Below are 27,165 nucleotides of genomic sequence, written 5' to 3'. Positions count from 1 at the left end.
GACACATATAACAAAATGACCAAGTCCCTATACATGTCATATTCTCATATAGTTTAAAATCATCGGTACCCAAAATAACTGTTTGATAGTGTGATGCAAACTCCAATAATCTCCAACCCGAGCTAGCTTGGTGACACTATAGAACATGAAAAATAAAACGGAGTAAGCTATATACCTTTTGTAAGCTCATATGAAGAAATAAGCTAACCTTACCATACATTAACATGCAAGAAATATAACATAAGATAATATAATTTACCAGAGTCACATGATCATAATTCACTTCCATCACAAACTTACCTTGAAATCGTCATTCCACGAATTATTAATCATAAGCTTTAAGTACATACCTATACAATCTCGTAATAATCTCATACTTATTCTCATATTTGTCATTATACCGAATGAACCACTTAGAATATTAATATCGAATACTGAGGAAAACCTTGCACACAAGGTGGCATATATGTAGCCATTGCTACCTCTATCTCATATCACCTATATGCTCGCTCTCGATCCATTAACGAGCCTGCTCACACAAGCTGTCAGTCAAGACGTAGCTATTCGGTCTACTCACACAAGTTGTCAAGTAACGGCAACATATACCGGTATACTCAGTCACCAGTAGGACGTACAGGACTAGCACCCGGGTCACATGACATAAAACCCTAGTGACATGTCACTTGTATCCTAATCTATTCCTAAGGTTCGATTGGGATTTGTCACTTACCGAAACATAGTCGAATGTGTCTGTAGAGTCATTTACACAATTCATGAAGTATGAAAGCATTTAAAATACAATTATAATAAAGTTTATTTAACATATGAACTTACCTCAGTTACAAAAATGGCTAAAGGGATTTATTCGTCAATTACTTTGTCTTTCCCTCGATCTAGACCCAAACTTCATTTTTCTTAATATATAATACCACATTTAACTAATTTAATCAAAATAAAAAATGAAAATTGAATTTATTCATTATTAAAAATGAAAATGAAATTAATTATTTTTTTATAAACATTATTCAATTCAGCCCAAGAACACATTATGGCAAAGGTTACATTTTTGCCTTTAATGTTTCAACATTTTACATTTTAGTCCCTAGGCTCGTAAAATGATTTTCATTCAATTTCATCAAAATCCAAGCCTAGCCAAATATTATTTGTACTCATAAGAACCCACATTTTTCATTTATTCACACTTTTTCACACATTTTATAGACTTTTACAAATAAGTCCCTATTCAACATTTTTATCAAAAATCACTTTACAAACGTTGTTTAACTAACAACGAACAAGCATTTTCTACCATCAAACATCAAAATACAAACATATTCAACATGGATAAAATTTTAGATTTTAACTTTCTTTCAAGTTAGTCCTTGAAATAGCTAAATCAAGTTACAATGATCTCAAAAATATAAAAATCATTAAAAATGGGACAAGAACAGACTTACAATCGAGCTTGAAAGCTTGGAAAAACCCTAGCTATGTCTTCCCTTTCAAGTTTTGGCTATGGGCGACTAAATTGAAGAAGATGGACACTTTTATTTGTTAATTTTGTCTTTATTTACCAAATTACTAAAATACCCTTAATGTATAACTTTAAAATTTTACCTAACCATGTCCATTTTTGTCCATACTAAATTATAATGGTCTAACTACCATTTAGGAACCCCCAATTTAAAATTTCATAGCAATTAGACACTTTTAACTTGTAGAACTCAAATTTTGCACCTATTGCAATTTAGTCCTTCTAGTCAAATTGAGCACTTAATCGATAAAATTTCCTAGCGAAATTTTCAAACATTTATTCTATCATGCTGTAGACTTTAAATAAATAATAAAAATAAATATTTCTACTTTAAATTTGTGGTCTCAAAATGACTATTTTGATTTGACCCTAAAACGGGCTATTACATATACTTTTCATTGCTTCAAATCCATAGTTCAATCAATTTTCTATAGATGATTTACAATATGAATAGTATACAAGCAGAAGTTAGTATAGAACACATTTGATTTTCACTTACTGCAATTCAAAGCTCCAGATCCAGATATCCGTCCCAAACCAACAACAACCACTGCTTAGAACTATAATTTCACCATTAATACTCTTGTACATACAAATTAATTATAATTTCAATCGCTGACCATCCCATGTAGAAACCTTATAATTACAGTCTCACTTTTCATTTATTACTCATTCAGTACTTAACATGAAATTCTGAAATACTCACCCTAATGTGAAGTAACAATTGATCATAAAAACCTTAGCCTCTAGATCATCGAGGTAGGATACATTCAGATTTGAGGAAGGTTTCAGTATATACCACATATGGAAGAGGAAGAAGAACAAAGAAGAACTGCTTTTAGAACACATTCTCACCTATAAATATGACTTATCTTGCTTAGTGGAATCTAAGAAGTGTCATGCGTATAAGAGCTTGCCTTATTATTGATTTACAATTTTCAAGAAAAATATAAATAATTTCCCTTCATCAAACTTATCAGGATAAAATATACAGTTGGTTTCTAACTAGATTCCTTAAATTCTAACTAGCATAATATTCCATATAATCTAGACGTACTATACATTTGGCAAATACTCATCCCATATTTCCCTTTTATCCCTTAACACAAACGTCTCCTTAATACATGGTAAAACATTAGAAAATCAAATTCTTACTTACTCTCATGGCGATTACTGCATGCCCATAAGTATATGCCAAAATAATCTTTTGGTTAGATAACACTACACTAGACAGTCTATTTATTGCTATACGCCAAAACTTTTCACTCGCCAGGTCTAGGGTGTTATAGGCATCCTATCGCTACTCCAACAACCATATTGCATGATTGTATGATATTCTGAAACCTCCCAAACCTGACCTAGACGTGATGGCTAGATTGAGAAGGCTACATTAGCCACCAAAAGCCAACTTACATTACTTTTTAAGACTTCAATAAACTCATTTTAGAGAAAATCGTAGTTTTACTTTGAGTTAGCTTAAAAGCATTCATTCAGTAGGTCATGTATGCTTAGGATTCTTTTTATTGTTGATAGTGTTGTTTTAGAAAAATCGTTTTCTTATCGCTCTTCTTTAAAAAAAAATTGAAGTTAAACTAATGCAGCAGAAAAGCCATTTTTCAAGTCAGTTTGGAAAATTAGTTGCCTTATCGATTTGATTTTCAAAAATGGTTCTTTTGCAATGCAGTGTAAAGTAGGAAACAGTGTCAAATTTCACTTAAGTTCGATATCATGCATTATCTGGTTATTATGCTTGAGTAATCCATGCATGCAAAAATCCCAGAAGAAAAGTTATCAAGCCACAGGCTAAAAATAATTAAAAATTACAAGCCAAAACTAATAAAGACTTAATAATACTTAATTAAAAAAATAACAATCCGAGGTCCAAGTTGATTCTTCGAATGCCGAGTTCGATCCTAATTTTGAGGTTTACCTGAAAAGTTAAACACTATTGGGGGTGAGCTTACGAAAAGCTCAGTGTGAGTCGAATAATTATTTAAACAGACAAAAGCATTAAATACAATAAAACATATTGGCATTAACAGAAGAAAACATAACCATCATAGGAATTTCATATCATTACATAGCCACTATCAAATTGATGTCAAACAGTGTTTGAGCATGGGACATCATTCATACAAGTAACAATCAGTGATTTTGATACCATTCAATACAACACAATACAACACATATCATAAATCAATAACATTTGAATATGTCATGAGTATGATTGTAACAGCCCATTAGTAGTGAAATCGGAACAGCGGTTTCGGGACCACAAATCTGAGCTGAAAAGAAAATCTATTTTTATATTTTTGCATGGTTAGTATTTTGATAGGAATGTCATAAGAAAATTCTGATAAGAAAATTTTATCGATTTTGCGCTTAATTACAGATAGGACCAAATTGCGTAAAATGTTAAAGTTAGATTCTAGTAGCTAGAAGGATCAAAGAGCTGTGGAATTCAAAACTTGAGGTCCTTATATGGTAATTAGACCATTAAAGAAAAGTTAGTAGATATTTTTGGTGATCATCCATGGAAAAATTAGAAAAGATTAAGGACTAAATTGGAAACTAAAATAATTAAAAGATGATAAATTAATAAATAAGAAAGATCATCATATTATTATCATTTTCATGGAAACCCTAAGAGAGAGAGAAGAAACTAATCAAGCTTAATTTTGAAAGTATTCTTGTCCCGTTTTTAGTAATTTTTATATTTTTTATATCGGAACAACCTAAACTATCTAGATTAGGGATCAATTTGAAAAGTTATCAAAGTCTAGAATTTTTTCCATTGATGAATATGCTAAAAATTTGAAGTTTATGGTAGAAAATGAAAGGTTGTTGATAGATAAATAACTTTTACAAAGTGAATTTTGATGAAATTGTGATTTAGGGACTAAATTGAAAAGTTGTAAAAATTGAAGAAAAATTCTGAATTTTATATAATACATGTGCTGTAAATTTTATATTGTAATTTTGGTTAGGCTTGGAATAAGGAGTAGATTGTAAAAATTTCATTTTCCGAGCCTAGGGATGAAATTGGAATTTATGAAAAATTTAGGGGAAATGGTAATTTTAACTAGGATGTAAATTGAGTTCAATAGACTATGAAATGTGAGAAACTGATGATTAAATTCATTTATATAGATCCAGATAACACAAATTCAAAGCTAAATCGTGAAAAAGAGAAAATTTCAAATTAGTAGATTTTTTTATACGAATTATTATCGAGGTAAGTTTGTGTAACTTATTTATATATATTAACATGTTTGAATTGAATGTTATATTTATTTTGAATGAAGTAAGTGTTTATGTGGCTATATGAATGTTATAAATATATGAATGATAACATAATAGAAAAGGTCATTAAATGTTATGTTTCATTTGAATAATGAAAATCAATGGATACATGTGATTTCCCGTACATGAATCTAATTCTGCATATGTTGCAGAAGGAATTTATCTCAAATAAGTAATCCCGATATAGGCCTTTCGAGCATCCTGATATATAGTTGCTGCGAGTATCCTGATCCGTAATGATTTTGCATTTGTTGCACATTACCGAGCTCTTTGTGAGCATCCTGATATGTGATCGGTTGTGATCCTGTATATAATGTGGACACAAATGCAGCTCTTCATGAACGTCCTGTTAAGCTCGCTTGAACTCTCTGTTACTTTATCTGAAGCTCTCTAATATTTTCTCCTCGGAGATATCTAAAAGGCTCTATGAGCTTCCTGATTAAAAACTCTTATGAGTTTCCTAATTGGCTCAAATAAGTGTCCTATTACATGATTACATTGCTCGTTTGAGCATCATGACATGTAGCTCGAGAGTATGTTCCCTGAATAAGAATTGACGGTTTATATGTAACAACTCATTTTTGGGTCAAATCAAAACAGTGGTTTTTGGGACTACAAATCTGAAGTAGAAATGTTAATTTTATTATTACTTCAAGGTCTACAATATGATTGAATAATTGTGTGAAAATTTCGTTAAGAAATTTTATCGATAGTGTATCCAATTTGACTAATAGGACTAAATTGCAATAGGTGCAAAACTTGAGTTCTGTATGTTAAAAGTGTCTAATTACAATGAATCCTTAAATTAGAGGTCCTTAAATGGTAATAGACCATTATATCTGTATGGAAAAAAATGGACAAGTTTAGATAAAATTTCAAAGTTTTAAGTGAAGGGCATTTTAGTCATTTGATAAATAAAGACAAAATAACTAAAATAAAAGTGTTCATATTCTCTTAGTTCCCCCATAGCTAAAAATTTCAAGGAGTTCATAGCTAGGGTTTTGGCCACTTCTAAGCTTGATTGTAAGTCCATTCTTGCCCCATTTTTCATGATTTTTATGTTTTTGAAGTTGTCTCAACTTAATCTAGCTATTTTAAGGACTAATTTGAAAGAATGATGAAGTTTAAAATTTTACCCATGTTGAATATTTGTGTATTTTGATGTTTAATGGTTGAAAATGCATGTTGGGTGTTAGATAAACAACATTTACCAAGTGATTTTTGTTGAAAATGTCAAATAGGGACCTATTTGTAAAAGTTGTAAAATGTCTGTAAAAATGTGAATAAATGAAAAATGTGGGCTATTATGAGCAAGCAATAGGTTCGACTAGGCTTGGGTGTGATGGAATTGAATGAAAATCATTTTACGAGCCTAGGGACTAAAATGTAAAAAGTTAAAAAGTTAGGGGCAAAAATGTAATTTTTACCATAAGGTGTTTTTGGGATTAAATTGAATAATTTGATGATTGAATGAGTTAAATGTGGATTTATAGATCAAGAAAGACGAGGTTTTGACCTAGAGCAAGGAAAGAATAAGGTTGTGGACTAAATCGAACTATTAGCCATTTTGTACCTAGGTAAGTTCGTATGTTAAAAATAAGCTTTAGAATAATTCTACTTAAATGCTTTAATATTGCATGAATTATATGTTTGGCTATGTGAATGAGTATAAATCCATGAACGAGTTCGACAATGATTCGACAAGTGAGAAGTCTCGTTGAACCTTAGGAATAGATTAGGATACAAGTGACATGTCACTAGGGTCATTATGTGTTATTTGATTATGTGATCCAGTGCTGGTGTTGTATGTCCTACCGGTGGCTGAGTATACCGACATATGTTGTGGATACTTGAGAGCTTGTGTGAGTAGCACCGCGTAGCTACGTATTGACTGACAACTTGTGTGAGCAGGCCTATTGATAGCTCGAGAGCGAGCAACTATGTGATATGAGACTTGGGTAGCTTTGGCTACATATGTGGCATTTAGTGTGCAAAATTTCCTGAGTATCTGACATTATTATTCCTAGTGGTTCATGGGTATGTCAAAAATGAGAATATGTGTAAGTTCATTTTGAGATGGTTTAGGTATGTACATAAAGCTCATGTTTATTAAATGTTTGAAATGATGAAAATGAGGTAAGCTTAGTGATGGAATGAATTATGATCATGAGACTATGGTAATTTTACATTTAATTATGTTATATTATTTGAATGTAATATGCATGGTAAGGTTGCTTATTTCTTGCATATGAGCTTACTGAGCTATATAGTTTACTCAGTTTATTTTCCATGTTTTATAGTGTCGAAAAGCTAACTCGGATCATAGATTGTCGGAGATTCGAATCACACTATCAAACTTTCATTTCGGGTATTGATGATCTTAGTATTTTGAAAGTATGGCATCTATAGAGACTTGGTCATTTTGTTATATGTGTCATTATGATTTTAGCCAATGTATTGGCTTGTAATTTGTTAAAGGCTTGATTTGATATTTGGCCATGTAAATTGGCTTAATTTGGCTAAAATGGTTGTAAGCCTAAGTATATTCATATATGTACCAATGTCTTTGGTGATATGGTCATTGTATGCTTGGTGAATGTTGGAATGTGATCCATAGAATGAGTTTGAAGTGTTTGGAAATGCGATCCATTGATGAGATAATAAATTTGTGCACAATTAAGAGTCTTGAAAGTGGTAAATTGAGGCTTAATGAATGTAAAATTTGCATGATTTATTTAGGGCATAATAAGTGTTGTGAGTATAGTAGATGTTGCTATTGTATTGGCATGTGTTGGTCATAATTGTGAGTGTTTTAGTTGCCTATGTATATTTTGTTTAGTGTATGTGTAAGTGTGAATAAGGGTGGAAAATGGCTTGGAAAATAACATTTATTTTGTCCATATGAGTAGACACACGGGCGTGTGTCTAGGCCGTGTGTGACACACGGTCTGTCCCATGGGCATGTGTTCTAGCTGAGGTATCCCCTGCACCTTAATTTTTAGAAATAGAATGCTCAGAATTGAGCACACGGGTAGAGACACGGGCATGTGTCTCAGCCGTGTGGACGGTACGAACTCGAACATGGGCGTGTGCCTTGGCCGTGTGAAGTCTACACCTATTTTATGAAATTAATTTTCCACCCAGTCTAGCACAAGGGCTTGTGACTTGGCCGTGTGATCTCCCATTGTTCATGAGTTACAAGTTAGAGAGTTACACGGGATCGGGACACGGGTGTGTGTGACCACACGGCCTGCCCACACGGGTGTGTCCCATATCCATACGGGTGTGTGACCTCTATTTAGTGGAAAAATTTTCTAAGTTTTGTAAAAATTACTAAAGTTCTTGGATTAGTCCCGAACCACTCCCAAAGCATGTTTAGGGCCCCATAAGCTCATATTAGGGACTTTATGATTAATTGCAAATGGTTTTAATTTGGACGAAAATTTATGGCTTGGAATTGTATGATTGTTTGTGTAGTAAGTTCGATAACGCCTCGAACCCTATTTTGATGTTGAATGCGGGTAAGGGGTGTTACATTATAAATATGTACACCTTGAGTTTACTATTGAGTATCCATAGATATTTCAATAATTCAACGAATAACGCTATTGACATGAGAAAATGATGAGATAAATAGAATTATGCTTTGAATGCTTTTGAATTGTTTGATGAAGGATTATATGATGAGCTCATCTATGTTTATTTAACATTTACATCTATTATATGACTAACTTGCTTGATTGAGTATATGTGTTTAGGTAAATTTGTCAAAATGATGAAAGCATGTTAATTGTATGCTAGTGTTGTTAAATGTGATTAGTAAGTTTCAACTCCTGTTATACGAACTTACTAAGCATATAATGCTTACTAGGTTTTATTTTCTTTGTTTTATAGTGCTCAGAAGCTCGCGAAGGTTAGGAATGGTTGGAGCATCATCACACTATCCACTAGCTTGTTTTGGTATAAATAGTAACCTCATTTTGGTATAATGGCATGTATAGGTAATTTGGCTTTTGATGGCATATGAATGTGGTTTGTAAACTTGCTATTGGAATGACTAGTATGTTTTGTTTGGTATAATTATATGGTTTTATTAAAACAAATACCTATGTGTTAAGTTTATTAAATATGATTGATTAAGTTTTGCTTAACCTATAAATTAAATAAAGGTAAGATTATAATCATGATTGCATATGATAAAATATCATATTAGATGTTAGAATTGACTTGGAATTAATACTTGAATTGGCTAGTATATACTTGTAAGTTTTGGTGTAGGTTATTGGAAAATTTGGGTGAGAAATAAAGCTAGGAAATAGCTTTATTTTGTCCACATAGGTAGACACACGGGTGTGTGTCGTAACTATGTGTGACACACGACCTGGTACATGGGCATGTGGTTAGGTTGTGTGTCTCCTGCATTTTAAAATTTAGAGAAAGAATGCTCAGAATTGAGCACACGGGCGTGTGTCTTAGCCGTGTGTGCTAAATGCCCTAGAACATGGACATGTGTTTTGGCCGTGTGAAACTTGCACTTAAATTTGAAAATTTTAATTAACCACACGGCCTAACACACGAGCATGTGGCTGGCCATGTGGCACAAGTTAGAGAGTTACACGGGGTTGAACATGGCCTGCAGCACGGGCATGCCCCTGAACCAGACGGGCGTGTGAGCCCTGTATCGAGGAAAATTTTTAAAATTTTGCGAAAAATTCTCTGAGTTTCTGATTTAGTCCCGACTCAATTCTAAAACTCATATTAGGCCTCGAGGGCCCATTTAAGGGACGTTATGAATAATCTTGATAAATGAATAATAAATGACATGAATTATCTGTAAATATTTCGTAAACTCTAGTAATACTCCGTAACCCTGTTTCAGCGATGGATACGGGTTAGGGGTGTTACATTTATTGGAAACAGAGCTATGGTTTAGTCGATTCTCGGATCGAACATAGCAAGTATGAGTTTAGCTATACATGCCATTATATAATTTGTGATAGTGTGATATCTCTTAACCATTTTAAATGTGTTTTTCATATAGTAATGTCACCTAACCAAGCTAGAGCTGAATCCGAGGAAGCTGAGATCAATGCTTCAGCTTCAGTTCAAATAGCTGCATCTAGTAGTGGCAGGACCATATCTGAGGGCTGAAGTGAGGAGGCAAAACAAGCCTTCTTTCAAATGATGAATGAATGGTTCACTCAGTATATACGAATAAATCCCACTGTACAATAACCTCCCCCACCTGCTTCTCAACTGGTTCCTAAGGTACCACAAGGTGTTGAACCCGTTAGAACTGGTAAGACTCCAGTAGATAAAATTCGTAAATATGGGGTGGAAGAATTTAGAGCTACTATTGATGATGATCCAGAAAAGGCTGAGTTTTGGTTGGAAAATACCATCCGGGTTTTAGATGTATTATCTTGCACACCATCTGAATGTTTGAAATGTTCAGTATCTTTACTGAAAGACACAACTTATCATTGGTGGAATACTATAACTTCTGTGGTACTGAGAGAAAACACTACAAGGAATTTGTAATTTATAGTGATGTATCGTTAAATGGTTTAGGCTATGTTTTGTACAAGAAGGTAAAGTAATAGCCTATGCTTCAAGGCAGCTAACACCACATGAAAGAAATTACCCGATACATGATATTGAATTAGCAGCAATTGTGTTTGCATTGAAAATATGGTGACATTATCTGTTTGATGAAAAATGTCATATATTCATTGATCATAAAAGTTTGAAGTATTTGATGCCACAGAAAGATTTGAATTTGAGACAATGCAGGTGATTTGAGTTATTGAAAGATTATGAGTTGGTTACTGATTATCATCCGGGAAAAGCCAATGTGGTTGCAGATGCTCTGAGTAGAAAATCCCTGTTTGCTTTAAGAGCAATGAATACTCGATTAATGTTATCTGATGATGGTTCAATCATAGCTAAGTTAAAAACTAGACCGAAGTTTTTGCTGCAGATTTCTGAAGCTCAGAAAGATGATAGTAAGTTACAAGCAAAACATATTTAGTGTGTATCGACTTCTGATTTATAATTTTAGATCGGGACTGATGGATTTTTGTTATTTAGAGGTAGAATATGTGTACTAAAAAATTTAGAACTAGTACAGAATATTTTTATTGAATCTCATAATGGTAACATGTCTATTCATCCTGGTAGTAATAAAATGTACAATAATTTGAAAAAGATGTATTAGTGGCTGAGAATGAAACAAGATATTCCTGAGTTTGTATCAAAATGTGTGATATGTCAGCAAGTAAAAACTGAACATCAGTTGCCTTCTGGATTATTATAGCTAGTTACGATACCAGAATGGAAATGGGAAAGAATTACCATGGATTTTGTATCAGGATTACCCCTATCTCCAAAGAAGAAAGATGCCATTTAGGTAATTGTTGATCGATTGACAAAGTCTGCACATTTTATTTTGGTACATATGGATTTTTCCTTGGATAAATTGACTAAATTGTTAGATTGCATGGAGTACCTGTCTCCATTATTTCAGATAGAGATCCTCGATTTACGTCTCGATTCTGGAGCCAATTGCAAGAAGCTCTGGGTACACAGTTACATTTCAGTGTTGCATTCCATCCCCAGATAGATGGTCAATCTGAACGTGTGATACAGATTTTCAAAGTTATATGCTTCGATGTTGTATTTTGGAATTTGAAGGAAACTGGGAAAAATATCTGCCTTTAGTTGAATTTGCTTATAATAATAGTTATCAGTCCAATATCAAAATGGCACCATACAAAGCTTTGTACGGCCGAAAGTGTAGAACACCAATGTATTGGACAGAGCTTAGTGAGAAAAAGATACACTGAGTTGACTTAGTCCGTGAAACTGAAGAAAAGGTGAAAGTAATGTAGGACAATTGGAAAGCAGTCTCTGATTTTCAAAAGTCCTATACTGATCTTAAACGAAAAGAAATAGAATTTCAAGTTGGTGACAAGGTATTCTTGAAAGTATCACCTTGGAAGAAAGTTCTTCTGTTTGGCCGTAAAGGATAATTGAGTCCACGATTTATTGGACCATATGATATCACAGAAAGAATTAGACTTGTTGCATACTGATTAGCCTTCCCACCAGAACTTGATCTGTAACACCCCAAACCCGGCCCAGACGTTATGGCGAATCTGACATGTCACTTTAAAGTCTTTAAGAAAACCCAAGCCTCTTCCAATGCCCTTCTTAGTGTTTTAAAAGATGGTCTTTGCTAAAGTGAACGAAAGCTAAGTACAAGGTAGGTATCCGAAACAGAGGAGGTGAGCCATGAAGGCTGCTTAAGTACCAGGCTCTCGATTAGATCCAATCCTAGACATGCTCACAACCATTGCCACACTTTGGCACGAGATTAGGTTTTGTATGAAAATTGAGTTGTAATTCATTTAAATAGTTGTTTTGATTAACCGGTTGAGTGTATCGTTGCGTTATTTTGGAAACAAGTATCGTTTTGAAAACGCACCCTAAGTCTAGCCATTTTAGATTAATAACAGTAAAACATATAGTATAAAATAAAATAATCCCAGAAAAATAAAAAGGCCTTATTACAACCCAAAACCAAATAATAATAACTACGATAAAACTTGAAAAAACCAGTTACTTATTGCAAAGTTCGAAAACGATCAGCACGGCCACTCTGAATCCCCTCCGGCTCCAAGTCTCCACATCAAGGCTCACCTACAAGGTTAAGGAAGGGGGTGAGTTTGGAAACTCAGTGTGCAACAAGCCCCTTTCAGAGCCCAAACTAATCTCAGCATACTGGGCCTAAGCCCAAATTCAGTCTCAACATATACTGGACTGAAGCCTTTCATAATTCATAACACTGGGCCGAAGCCTTTTCAAAATTCATATCACTAGGCCGAAGCCTTTACTGTAAGCGGTATGGCCCATAGGCCCATTTCAATATCTCGTGTAATATTAATGAATGTATGCAAGCTCATTTGGGGAGACTACTCAACCCACCATCCACTACTCTCCACCCATACCAACCAAGCTCTCCATGTGGGGAATAACTCAACCCACCCAACCAAACTCTCCACTGGCAGCATAGCTGCTTTATCATAACTGGAGGCCTAGCCTCTTTTAATAACTGGGGCAAAGCCCTTTTTGATAAACTGGGGCAAAGCCCTTTTTGCACTTCCTCCATTCATATCAAACCCAACCCATGCATATAGTGAGTATATCATGTGCATCTGATAACATATCATGTGCATATCATGTCATATCATGTATATCAAAATCTCATGCATCATATTCATAATTAAACCCTAAGGGTATAATGGTCATTTTTACCTAGGGGCAAAACAACCATTTTTCATATTTTAAGGGTAATTCTGAAAATTTGCCAAATATTACAGGTTTTCCACATTTATTAACAATTATCAGATTCCAAGTGTTTAAAATATGATTTTAACGCGTTTTAACAAAATCGGGCTTTTGGGCCCAAAACCCCTAATGGGCCCTAGAATGCCAATTTAGCCCACTAAGCCCTCTTAACCCAAATTTTACAACAGTACTCACCGTGTTAACATGCAACTTTTTCCAATTTCCATTATCTATCAATTTTACCTAAATGGCCCGAAGCCCATTGGGCCCAATTCCAGCCCCTTGAGGCCCAACTTACCAACGTGCACAAAATTTGCGCTCTTACCTGTTCCATTGATCCCAACACCGACCATGTCGTATCTATCGCATCTAAAACCACATGCAAAATCTCAAGTTTCCAAAATGCCGAATTTAAACATTTCGGCTTTTCAGCGAATATTAATCTAAGATATTTATTATACACCTGCTCTGTGATGTTCGCTAACAAATTCTCCCATGACAACCTACAATTAAACATCACCATACTTAGTTTACAGTTCAAGCAATCAAACCCAAAGTCCACCTTACCATATTCGGCTAAGGAATCCCTAATAGCCATAGATCCCTTACCTTCACAGGGTCCGACGATTTGGTTCAAGCTTATCCAAAACTGATACTCCAAGCCTTGCTGCTCCTCCAAAGTTATCTATTTTACTACACAAACCATACAGGTTAAAAGGAAAGGACCCCATAAGGCCTATGCTTCAAATCGACAACCTCCCTAAACCATAGGGGGGTTTCGGCTTTTCTCAACATTTACCACTAAAATGGTTTGGAAAACGAGTACTTACAAGATGAAGGGGTTGGTCACCGCAAATAAGGAGAACAGAGAAGATGCTGGTCTAAAAGCATACAGCACAACCAACCTTCAAAGGTTTCGGTTCTTGTGACGATTCGGCAAGGGGGTGAAAAGAAAGGAAGTAGTAGATGAAAAAAAAGGGAGTATTGGTTTGGTTTTGGTAATAAAAGAGAAAGAAACTGGATGAAGAGAGTGATGTTTTCGGCTAGAGAGGAAAAGGGAAGAAAAGAATGACTCTATGGTGCTTAACATAAGAAAATCGGCACAACTACAGCCCCTAATGCCAAAATACTACCCTCAAAATCCCCAAGCCAATTTCTCCTCCCTAATCCCCACTATTTGGCCAACTCTATACCTCCCTTCAAATCCCTAAAATATCTCCCCTTATCACTTCTTAGTTCAAGCATTCAACTGATTCAAACTCTCTCCAACAGAGTTCCATTATGCTTCAAACTTCTGCATGCTCAAGGCATAAAAATAACAACACAATTGCTAGTTTAGCGAATCGAACCTTGGCCTTCTCCCAACCACTTACACGCCACCTTTATAGCTCCCTAGTGGCGTCACTTAGCCACTTTGCCAGGGGCTCTCTTGTGTTACATTTTACCCACATCTTTTAATAAGGCCACCTATCCAATGTCGTTAACTCCTTAAGTCCAAAATTCAAAAATTCTATCGGGTTTTGTCTAATACACGGGCCTTCCATAAGCCCATTTACATACTCCAATTATGGATTTCACAACCAAATACCAAACTTTACAAAATTTACCAAAATCTCGAGAATTACGAAAATCCCAAAAATCAGGGTGTTACAACTCTACCTTCCTTAAAGAAATTTCAGCCTCGAAATTTTACCTGATCCAAACAGTTGAGGGTACTGTTGACGCATCGTCTCCTCTGTCTCCCAAGTAGCTTCTTATTTGCCATGGTTTCTCCAAAGTACCTTCACCAATGGGACTGACTTTCTTCTCAGCACCTTGACGTTGCAATCAAGTATCTGCACATGTTCTTCTTCGAAGGTCAAATCTGACTATACCTCAATTTCTGCAACTGGCACGATATGAGTAGGGTCAGAACGATATCGCCTTAGCATGGACACATGAAAGATGTCGTGAATACGATCCAGCTCTGGAGGTAACTCTAGCTGATAAGCCACCGGCCCTATCCGCTTAAGCATTCGATAAGGCCCAATGAACCGTGGACTCAATTTGCCCTTCTTACCAAACCTCAAAATCTTCTTCCACGACGAAACCTTCAAAAAGACCATGTCCCCTACAGCATACTCAATATCCTTACGCTTTAGGTCAGCATAAGACTTTTGTCGATCCGCTGCCTCCTTTAGCCGATTCCTGATCACCTTAACTTCGTTTTCAGTATCTTCTACCAACTCTGGTCCAAGTACTTGCCTTTCCCCCAACTCTGCCTAACAAGTAGGCGAACGACACCTTCGCCCACACAGTACCTCATAAGGAGCCATCTGAATACTTGCTTAGTAACTGTTGTTATACGCGAACTCCGCCAATGGCAAGTAATCCTCCCAACTGCCCCTAAAATCAACAACACAACCCCTCAACATGTCTTCTAGGATCTGAATGACCCTCTTTGATTGCCCATCCGACTGAGGGTGGAAAGCCGTACTAAAATCCAATCGCGTTCCCAACGCCTCATGCAACTTTTGCCAAAACCAAGATGTAAACCTAGGGTCTCGGTCAGAAATTATCGATACTAGCACCCCATGCAACCACACTATCTCCGCCACATACAACTTGGCCAACCTCTGAAGTGAGTAATCAACTTGGATAGGTATGAAATGGGCAGATTTCATCAACCTATCCCCAATCACCCAAACTGAGTCCTTCTTTGAAGGTGTCAATGGCAGACCACTCACAAAATCCATGGTTACCCTTTCCCATTTCCAAAGTGGTATCTTCACTGGTTGTAACAATCCTAAAGGCAGTTGATGCTCGGCCTTTACTTGTTGACAGGTCAAACATTTTCCCACAAATTCAGTCACTTCTCGCTTAAGCCCAGGCCACCAATATAGCTCTCACAAGTCTTCGGTACATCTTACTCCCTCCTGGATGCATAGCACAAGGTCCACCATAAGCCTTTCTCAGGATCATCAACCTCAAATCAGAGTCCTTCGGCATACAAATTCTTCCTTGAAAACAAAGAACCCCATCACCATTTATCCAAAGTCTGGATTCTCCCCTTTCTCAGCTTGCTGTAACCGAGAAACCAACGACTTATCCACCAACTGCTGCTTCCTAATCTGCTCCACCCAAGTCGGTCTCCCTTGTAATTCTGCCAATAAACTTCCATCGTCAAACAAGCTTAAACGAGCAAACATTATCCTCAATTCTGCCACAGTCCTTCGACTTAACGCATCAGCCACGACATTTGCCTTACCCGGATGGTACTCAATCGAACAGTCATAGTCCTTTAATAACTCTATCCACCTTCGTTGCCTAAGATTCAGCTCTTTTGAGTCAACAAGTACTTAAGACTCTTATGATCCGTATAGATAATGCATCTTTCCCCATACAAGTAGTGCCTCCGTATCTTAAGCGCAAATATCACCGCTGCCAACTCCAAGTCATGAGTAGGATAGTTTACCTCATGAGACTTAAGCTGTCGTGAAGCATAAGCGACCACTTTACCCTCTTACATCAACACACAGCCCAAACTTACATGTGACGCGTCACTGTACACAGTGAAATCGTTACCAGACTCTGGCTGAATCAACACTAGTGCCTCAGTCAGAGCCTTCTTTAACTTCTCAAAGGCCTCTTGCTGCTTACTTGTCCAAACGAACGGTGCTCTCTTCCTTATAAGTTTCGTTAACGGTGCTGCCAACATAGAAAATCCTTCTACAAATCTTCGATAATAACCTGCCAACCCCAAAAAACTCCAGATTTATGTTACTGACCTCGGCGGCTTCCACTCCAGAATTGCCTCAATCTTCCGAGGGTCTACCTTGATCCCCTCAGCAGACACAACATGCCCCAAGAAATTTACTTCATTCAACCAAAACTCGCACTTACTGAACTTTGCATAGAGTTGCTTTTCCCTCAGCACTTGCAGCACAATACGAAGATGCTCATCATGCTTCTCTTCCATTTCTGAGTACACTAAGCTATCATCGATAAAAACGACTACGAACTGATCCAAGTACAATTGAAATACCTGATTCATTAGATCCATGAATGCTGCCGGTGCATTAGTCAAACCAAAGGGCATAACCAGAAACTCGTAATGACCATATTGAGTTCTGAATGCCGTCTTATGAATATCCTCTTCTTTGACTCTCAACTGATGATATCCTAACCGAAGGTCAATCTTAGAAAATACCGAGGCTCCTCTCAGTTGGTCGAACAGATCGTCGAATCGTTAGTTTGTTCAACTGTCGATAGTCAATACACATCCGCATTGTCCCATCTTTCTTCTTTACTAACAACACCGGTGCCCCCTATGGAGAAACACTTGGTCTTATAAACCCTCTATCCAATAGTTCATGGATCTGAGCTTTCAGTTCCACCAATTCCTTTGGTGCCATCCGATAAGGTGCAATAGACATTGGAGCCGTTCCAGGTAACAAGTCAATTCCGAACTCGACTTCTTTATTCGGAGGTAGTCTAGGAAGTTCCTCTGAAAATACATCTTGAAATTCTTTGATGGTCCTAACTGACTCTACAGTCATCCCCTTAGGTTCAGCTTGACTCACAAATGCTAAAAATGCCTCACAACCTTTTCGAATCAACTTCTCAGCCCTTAAAGCCGAGACAACATTGGACAAATAGTTCCTTCGCTCCCCTATGACCATTATCTCCTCATCCTTAGCAGTTCTTAACACCATTCTCTTAACAGCACAATCCAATGTCGCCCTATGCTTAGTTAGCCAGTCCATTCCCAAAATAAGATCAAAATCCCCAAATGGCAGCTCCATCAAATCTCCTACAAATATCCTATCTTGTGTCTCTAAGGGCACCTCCCTAAAGAGTTTATCTACCTTAACCGAGTGTTTTAAAGGACTTATCATAGATACCCCACTCACAGTCTCCTCAGAAAGCTCACCTAACGTCCCAGATACATTACAGGCAACATACGGATGAGTGGAACCCACATCAATCAAAGTAGTGTAAGGCGTGCTATGAATGAAGAATGTACCGGTTATAACATCAAGGGCATCACCCTCCTCACGACGCCGTGCGACATAAACCAACACCGGCTGTCAAGCTTCAACATGTCCAGCACCCCTGCCAGGTGCCCCACGTCCACATCCATTAACATTACCACTCCTACTTTACCCACGGCCTCTCTGTGGTGGTGGTCCTCCTCGCGGCTGTTGGACGCCTCTTTGCTCTGCATCTTGATCTTGAGCCGCTCTCCGAGGACACTCTCTGAACTTATGTTCCTTTGACCCACATCAGAAACAAGCCCCAGTTCGTTTCCAGCACTCCCCTATATGTACTCTGCCACAGTCCCTGCAAGCCTGCAGTCTAAAGGTATTCACCGGAACTGCTCGAACCGGTTCCTCCATTCTAGCTCTTTTATCATTCCTATTTGCAGCACCTGAGGGTCCAGAATCCCTCCAAAATCTGGGTCGATCCCTCTCAAGATTCTGCCATTCAGTTTGTTTTACTTCCTCGGCTATCTTAGCCTTCTCTACCAACGCAGCGAAATCACGCTCCCTCTGTGGAGCTATCAGCACCCTAAGTTCATCGCGAAGGCCATCCTCAAACCGAACATTGCGCTCATATTCGATCGCAACTATCCTGCTAGCATATCGACTCAGCCTCAAGAATTCCGCCTCATACTCTGCAACAACCTTATTTCCCTGAGCCAGATTCAAAAATTCCTTTCGACGGGCATCCACATAACTAGCTCCAACATACCTCCCCTTAAAAGCAGTCTTGAACAATTCCCAGGTTACTCGTTCGATCGGGGTACTCTCCCTTATAGTGATCCACCACCGGTATGCCTCATCTCGTAGCAACGACACGGCCCCCTTCAGCTTTTGCTCCACAAAGCAATCTAGGTCGTCCATAATCTGCTCTGTTGCCTCTAGCCAATATTCAGCCACATTTGGGGCTACTCCAGATATGCCCCTAAAAACCTCCGCTCCGTTAGCCCGAAGTCGTTCAAAGATGGATCCCCTATTTGCTGTCCCGGTACTAGCTCCAGTAACCCTTTCCAAAACCCTTAACATTGCTTGGGACAAAGCATCGTCCCCCACAACCCGATCATATGACCCAGTCTCAGTTGCCTGTGGCACGAATGCCTCCTCAGCTGGCCTATGCCCTGTGGATGAAGATTCAGGTTGCACCCTTCCGCGACCACGTCCGCGGCCTTGTCCACGAGTTCCTCTTGTACTCATATCGAATTATCTGATTACGAATTTTATGACATTGGTTTAATATTTCAATTGTTTATTATGAGATGTCTTATGGAAATATAGCAGTTCAAGTATTGTTTTCGCAACGTCATAGCCTAGCTACAGTCTTAATCCTATCGTTTTACAGCTCTACCCTATCTAAAGTGTCATAGTAGGGTCTCAGTTCTATCCATAGCATCATATCAATATCACATGACGTAAAAGAAAGTATACTTACAGACTTGGTGTCGGGGATTCAGTGTGCCACTTCTTTCTTCAAACCATTTAAAACAAACAAAATAAAAAAAAACATGTATTTGGTCACAAAAAAATAGAAATTCTTAAAAATTGATTTAAAATACCTTTGTTTTGAAATTCTTGATTTTTGACCCGTTAAAAACCCATAGCAGAGTTGTTGTAACCTGGCTCTGATACCACTAAATTCAACACCTCAAACCCGGCCCAAATGTTATGGCCGAATCTAACATGTCACTTTGAAGCCTTTAAGAAAACCCAAGCCTTTCCAATGCCCTTCTTAGTGTTTTAAAAGATGGTCTTTGCTAAAGTGAATGGAAGCTTAGCACCAGGTAAGTATCCGAAATAGAGGAGGTGAGCCATGAAGGCTGCTTAAGTACCAGGCTGTAACACCCCGAACCCGAGACTGACACCGGAGTCGAACACGAGGTGTTAACAGACTTTAAACCCCTTATAAAAAATTTCCCAGACACTGCCAATCTGCGTACTAGTTGCTTTAAAAATCATATCTTGAGTTTCACAACTCGAAAATCAGTTTCGTGATTTTTCCCTGAAACTAGACTCATATGCCCATCTACATATTTTTTTCTAGAATTTTTTGTCGGTCCAATTAGTACAGTTTATTAGTAAAAGTCTTCCATATTACAGGGATCGACTACACTGACCTTTGCGCATTACGACCTGGATATCTCCCTGCACAGAGCTTCAATACTGATGCCGTTTGTTTCTATAGAAACTAGACTCAGAGAGGAATCTATACATATATGGTATGACTCCTAATTATCTCTGGTTAATTTATAATGAATTTCCAAAGTCGGAACAGGGAATCCAGAAACCGTTCTGGCCCTGTCTCACGAGAACCTGAATATCTCTTAACATACTGTCTGTATGATTGTTTCGTTACTTTCCTATGAAAGTAGATTGATCAAGGTTTGTTTACATAATTTATTCACTATTTAATTCCATTCCTACTATTTTTAGTGATTTTCCAAATCTACATCACTGCTGCTGTTAGCATCTGCCTTTAAGGTAGACTTTACCTATTTCATGGTTTCCATGATTCAACTAGCCCTTTTTGCATAAATAGCACAATTTATGAAAGTGATTAACCATCCCCGTGGCCAATCCTTGTCAAGCATATCCACACCAAATGATTATAACATTATACTCAAACACATATAAGCCATTTTCGCATGGCTATCCAAAATTTATACAAGTCCAAAGGGTCCACGACCCACAACAAACGGGTAGTCCTATACATGCCATTTCGAAGTTCAACCAAAATTGTACCAAAAGGGGGCTTTGATAGTGTGGGCGACTTTGACCTCAAGATCCCGAGTCCGATAGCTGGAGAACCAAATCTATAAAACAGAGGAGCAATGAAACGGAGTAAGCAATTTATGCTTAGTAAGTTTTGAGCAAGGAATTCCAGCACAACAAAAGTATAGCATTCATATAGCTAAACGGATAATTTCATATGCACAAATTTACGATATCGTACTTGCTTCACATTATCAACCCTTATGTACATACACAAAAGATCAACTCAGCCAAAGGCCGGTAGCTCGTTTATCAACTGAGCGAATACTTATTTGTAAGGGCTCAACTAAATTCAAGCACATACGAAACATACCTCAATGTTGGGATGTTTCGAGAGTATTAACTGGAATTTTACAGCAAGTTCATTCATTCCCAAATCACGTACCTTCGGAATTTAACTGGATATAGCTCCTCGTTCAAATGCCTTCGGGACATAGCCTGGTTATAGTAATTCGCACAAATGCCTTCGGGACTTAACCTGGATTTAGTAACTCGCACAAATGCCTTCGGGCTTAGCCCGGAATTAGTATCTCGCACAAATGCCTTCGGGCTTAGCCCGAAATTAGTATCTCGCACAAATGCCTTCGGGCTTAGCCCGGAATTAGTATCTCGCACAAATGCCTTCGGATCTTAGTCCGGATATTGTCACTTAGCACAAGCCTTCGGGACTTAGCCCGGACATCATTCAAATAACCATGCACATTTAACAATAAATCATGGCCCATTCGTATTTCATTTTCGTTAGCAAAACTCAAACACAAGACATTTATCATTCTTGCAAATTCGGCTCAATAGCCACACAAAGAGCATGATTTTAATTTGCTCAAAACATGATCTAATCACATCATAATTTAAGCTCTTTTACTCAAGAACTTACCTCGGGTGTTGTCGAACGATTCCGATAGCTATTCGACCACTTTTTCCTTCCCTTTATCGGATTTAGTTCCCCTTTGCTCTCGAGCTTAATTAAACAAATAAATTGATTTAATCATTTGAGCATCGAAAAGAGGAACACAAGGCACTTAGCCCATATTTATACATTAGACATTAAAGTCACATATGTACGGAATCATGAATCAAACTCAACATTTTAGCTAATTTTTCCCCCTTGGCCGAATATGCATGTCTATTTTGGGGCCGATTTCAACACTTAATACATTCTACAAGTATGGTCACTTGTATTGACTAAACACCCTTTTGTTTCAAGTTCAAAACTTGGCTAATACACACATATACACACTAGTAAAGCATCCTCTCCCTTTCCATCAATTTAACACATGCATTGCTCATTAACATGCAAAAGTTATATTCGGCCTTAGCACACAACTTGCTAGCCGATTCTTCTCCATTTAGCAACCAATGCACATACGTGCTCACTCAAAAATGCTAAGAAGGAGGTTCAAGAATCATCAAGCCACCATCACATGCATCATTAACAAGCTTCATATTTAGCATGCAATGGCATTAACACAAACTCCACCTAGGCCGAATCTTAACTCATCCTCATGCCTCATCACCACAACATCAAACATCAACCAAGAATGATGCATCCATGGCCGAGTGTCATTTCCATTACATAGCAAGATTTAGACCATTGGCTAGGTAGAACTCAAGCTAACAACTAAAACATGCATGCATCTCATGGAACATCATCAAACATACCTTAGCCTAGCTACATGCATGGCCGAACCTCTTCAACCTTTCTTCTTCCTTCCTCCTTAAAATTTTTGGCCAAGGATGAACCAAAGGATGAGCATTTTTTTTCTTTGTTTTTTTTCTAGTTTCTGCTAAATGAAGATGAGAAAGGATGAACAAAAATTTTCTCCTTTGTTTTCTTTAGCTCATGGCAATGGGGGGGGGGAAACAACTACACACATTTTTTTTTGTATTCATCATACTCCTTTTCATTATTTTATGCCCATGCCCCTTATTTTATTTTTTTCCTACATACCTCACTAGGCCAACATGTTCCCAACATGTTTCCACCCATAGCATGGCCAACCACTAGCTCAAATTTTGGGTAATTTGACATGCAAACCCATCATTTTCACAACATGCATTAATAGACCATTTTAAATTAGCCTATCATATTTTCACCATGTCTCATATCAATCCCTATTTAATAATTTCTCATGCAATTGGCAAAATTGGAGAATGAAACTTCCACATACTCATGTACACACATAATAAGCATAGAATATGGAAATCAATTATTTTTATGACTCGGTTTTGTGGTCCCGAAACCACTTCCCGACTAGGGTCAATTTTGGGCTGTCACACAGGCTCTCGATTGGATCCAATCCTAGACATGCTCACAACCATTGCCACACTTTGGCGCGAGATTAGGTTTTGTATGAAAATCGAGTTGTAATTCATTTAAATAGTTGTTTTGATTAACCGATTGATTGTATCGTTGCGTTATTTTGGAAACAAGTATCATTTTGAAAATGCACCCTAAGTCTAGCCATTTTAGATTAATAACAGTAAAGCATATAGTATAAAATAAAATAATCCCAGAAAAATAAAAAGGCGTTATTATAACCCAAAACCAAATAATAATAATAACTACGATAAAACTTGAAAAAACCAGTTAGTTATTGCAAAGTTCGGAAACAATCAGCACGGCCACTCTGAATCCCCTCTGGCTCCAAGTCTCCACATCAAGGCTCACCTGCGAGGTTAAGGAAAGGGGGTGAGTTTGGAACCTCAGTGTGCAACAAGCCCCTTTTAGAGCCCAAACTAATTTCAGCATACTGGGTCTAAGTCCAAATTCAGTCTCAACATATACTGGGCTGAAGCCTTTCATAATTCATAACACTGGGCCGAAGCCTTTTCAAAATTCATATCACTAGGCCGAAGCCTTTACTGTAAGCGGTATGGCCCATAGGCCTATTTCAATATCTCATGTAATATTAATGAATGTATGCAAGCCCATTTGGGGAGACTACTCAACCCACCATCCGCTACTCTCCACCCATACCAACCAAGCTCTCCATGTGGGGAATAACTTAATCCACCCAACCAAACTCTCCACTGGCAGCATAGCTACTTTATCATAACTGGAGGCCTAGCCTCTTTTAATAACTGGGGCAAAGCCCTTTTTGATAAACTGGGGCAAAGCCCTTTTTGCACTTCCTCCATTCATATCAAACCCAACCCATGCATATAATGAGTATATCATGTGCATCTCATAACATATCATGTGCATATCATGTCATATCATGTATAACAAAATCTCATGCATCATATTCATAATTAAACCCTAGGGGTATAATGGTCATTTTTACCTAGGGGCAAAACAGTCATTTTTCATATTTTAAGGGTAATTCTGAAAATTTGCCAAATATTACAGGTTTTCCACGTTCATTAACAATTATCAGATTCCAAGTGTTTAAACTATGATTTTAACGCGTTTTAACAAAATCAGGCTTTTGGGCCCAAAACCCCTAATGGGCCCTACGAATGCCAATTTAGCCCATTAAGCCCTCTTAACCCAAATTTTACAACAGTACTCACCGTGTTAACATGCAACTTTTTCCAATTTCCATTATCTATCAATTTTACCCAAATGGCCCGAAGCCCATTGGGCCAAATTCTAGCTCCTTGAGGCCCAACTTACCAACGTGCACAAAATTTGTGCTCTTACTTGTTCCATTGATCCCAACACCGACCATGTCGTATCTATCGCATCTAAAACCACATGCAAAATCTCAAGTTTCCAAAATGCCAGATTTAAACATTTCGGCTTTTCAGCGAATATTAATCTAAAATCTTACGGGGGTTATTACACACCTGCTTTGTGACGTTCGCTAACAAAGTCTCCCATGACAACCTACAATTAAACATCACCATACTTAGTTTATAGTTCAAGCAATCAAACCCAAAGTCCACCTTACCATATTCGGCTAAGGAATCCCTAATAGCCATAGATCCCTTACCTTCACAAGGTCCGATGATTCGATTCAAGCTTATCCAAAACTGATACTCCAAGCCTTGCTGCTCCTCCAAAGTTATCTATTTTACTACATAAACCATACAGGTCGAAAGGAAAGGCCCCCATAAGGCCTATGCTTCAAATAGACAACCTCCCTAAACCACAGGGGGGTTTCAGATTTTCTCAACATTTACCACTTAAACGGTTTAGAAAATGAGTACATACCAGATGAAGGGGTCGGTAACCATAAATAAGGAGAACAGAGAAGATGCTGGTCTAAAAGCATACGGCACAACCAACCTTCAAAGGTTTCAGTTCTTGTGACGATTCGGCAAGGGGGATGAAAAGAAAGGAAGTAGTAGATGAAAAGAAAGGGAGTATTGGTTTCGTTTTGGTAATAAAAGAGAAAGAAACTGGACGAAGAGAGTGGTGTTTTTGGCTAGAGAGGAAAAGGGAAGAAAAGAATGACTCTATGGTGTTTAACAGAAGAAAATTGGCACAACTACAGCCCTTAATGCCGAAATACTACCCTCAAAATCCCCAAGCCGATTTCTCCTCCCTAATCCCCACTATTTGGCCAAGTCTATGCCTCCCTTCAAATCCCTAAAATCTCTCCCCTTATCACTCATTAATTCAAGCATTCAACTGATTCAAACTCTCTCCAACAGAGTTCCATTCGTCTTCAAACTTCTGCATGCTCAAGGCATAAAAATAACAACACAATTGCCAGCTTAGCGAATCGAACCTTGGCCTTCCCCCAACCACTTACACGCCACCTTTATAGCTCCCTAGTGGCGTCACTTAGCCAGTTTGCCGGGGGCTCTCTGTGTTACATTTTACCCACATCTTTTAATAAGGTCACCTATCCAATGCCCCTAACTCCTTAAGTCCAAAATTCAAAAATTCTATCGGGTTTTGGCCAACACATGGGCCTTCCATAAGCCCATTCACATACTCCAATTATGGATTTCACAACCAAATACCAAACTTTACAAAATCTACTAAAATCTCGATAATTACAAAAATCCCAAAAATCAGGGTGTTACATGATCGGATTCATAATATTTTTCATGTGTCTATGTTACAACGATATCGATCAGATCCATCACATGTTATTTCACCATCAGAAGTAGAAATTCAGCTTGATATGACGTATAGTGAAGAACCAATTAAAATTTTGGTCTGTGAAACAAACGAATTAAGAAACAAAAAAGTGGCTTTAGTAAAAGTTCTTTGGGAATGACATGGTATAGAAGAAGCTACTTGGGAACCGGAGGATACCATGAGAAAGAAATATCCAATTCTCTTTACTGGTAAGATTTTTTAGGACAAAAATTCTTAAGGGGAGAGTTGTAACAGCCCATTTGATGTGAAATCGGAACAGTGGTTTCGGGACCACAAATTTGAGTCGAAAAGTAAATCTATTTTTATATTTTTGCATGGTTAGTATTTTGTTAAGAACGTCATAAGAAAATTCTGATAAGAAAAATTTATCGATTTTATGCTTAATTACAAATAGGACCAAATTGCATAAAATGTTAAAGTTGGATTCTAGTAGCTAGAATGATTAAATAGCTATGGAATTCAAAACTTGAGGTCCTTATATGGTAATTAGACCATTAAAGAAAAGTTAATAGATATGTTTGGTGATTCATTTATGGAAAAATTAGAAAAGGTTAAGGACTAAATTGGAAACTAAAATAATTAAAAGATGATAAATTAATAAATAAGAAATATCATCATATTGTTATCATCTTCATCCCTAAAACGCATGGAAACCCTATGAGAGAGAGAAGAAAATAATCAAGCTTAATTGGATAAGTATTCTTGTCCCATTTTTAGTAATTTTTATATTTTTGATATTGGGATAACCTAATCTATCTAGATTGGGGATCAATTTGAAAAGTTATCAAAGTATAGAATCTTTTCCATGGATGAATATGCTGAAAATTTGAAATTTATCGTAGAAAATGAAAGATTGTTGATAGTTAAACAACTTTTACAAAGTGAATTTTGATGAAATTGTGATTTAGGGACAAAATTGTAAAGTTGTGAAAATTGAAGAAAAATTCTAAATTTTATATAATACATGTGCGGTAAATTTTATATTGAAATTTTGGTTAGACTTTGAATAATGAGTAGATTGCAAAAATTTTATTTTTCGAGCCTATGGATGAAATTGAAATTTATGAAAAGTTTAGAGGAAAAATGGTAATCTTTACTAAGATGTAAATTGAGTTCAATAGAATATGAAATGT

The sequence above is a fragment of the Gossypium hirsutum genome, chromosome A01 (genome assembly GCF_007990345.1).
Source record: "Gossypium hirsutum isolate 1008001.06 chromosome A01, Gossypium_hirsutum_v2.1, whole genome shotgun sequence".
Classification (NCBI taxonomy): domain Eukaryota; kingdom Viridiplantae; phylum Streptophyta; class Magnoliopsida; order Malvales; family Malvaceae; genus Gossypium; species Gossypium hirsutum.
This window is presented reverse-complemented; position numbering follows the sequence as displayed.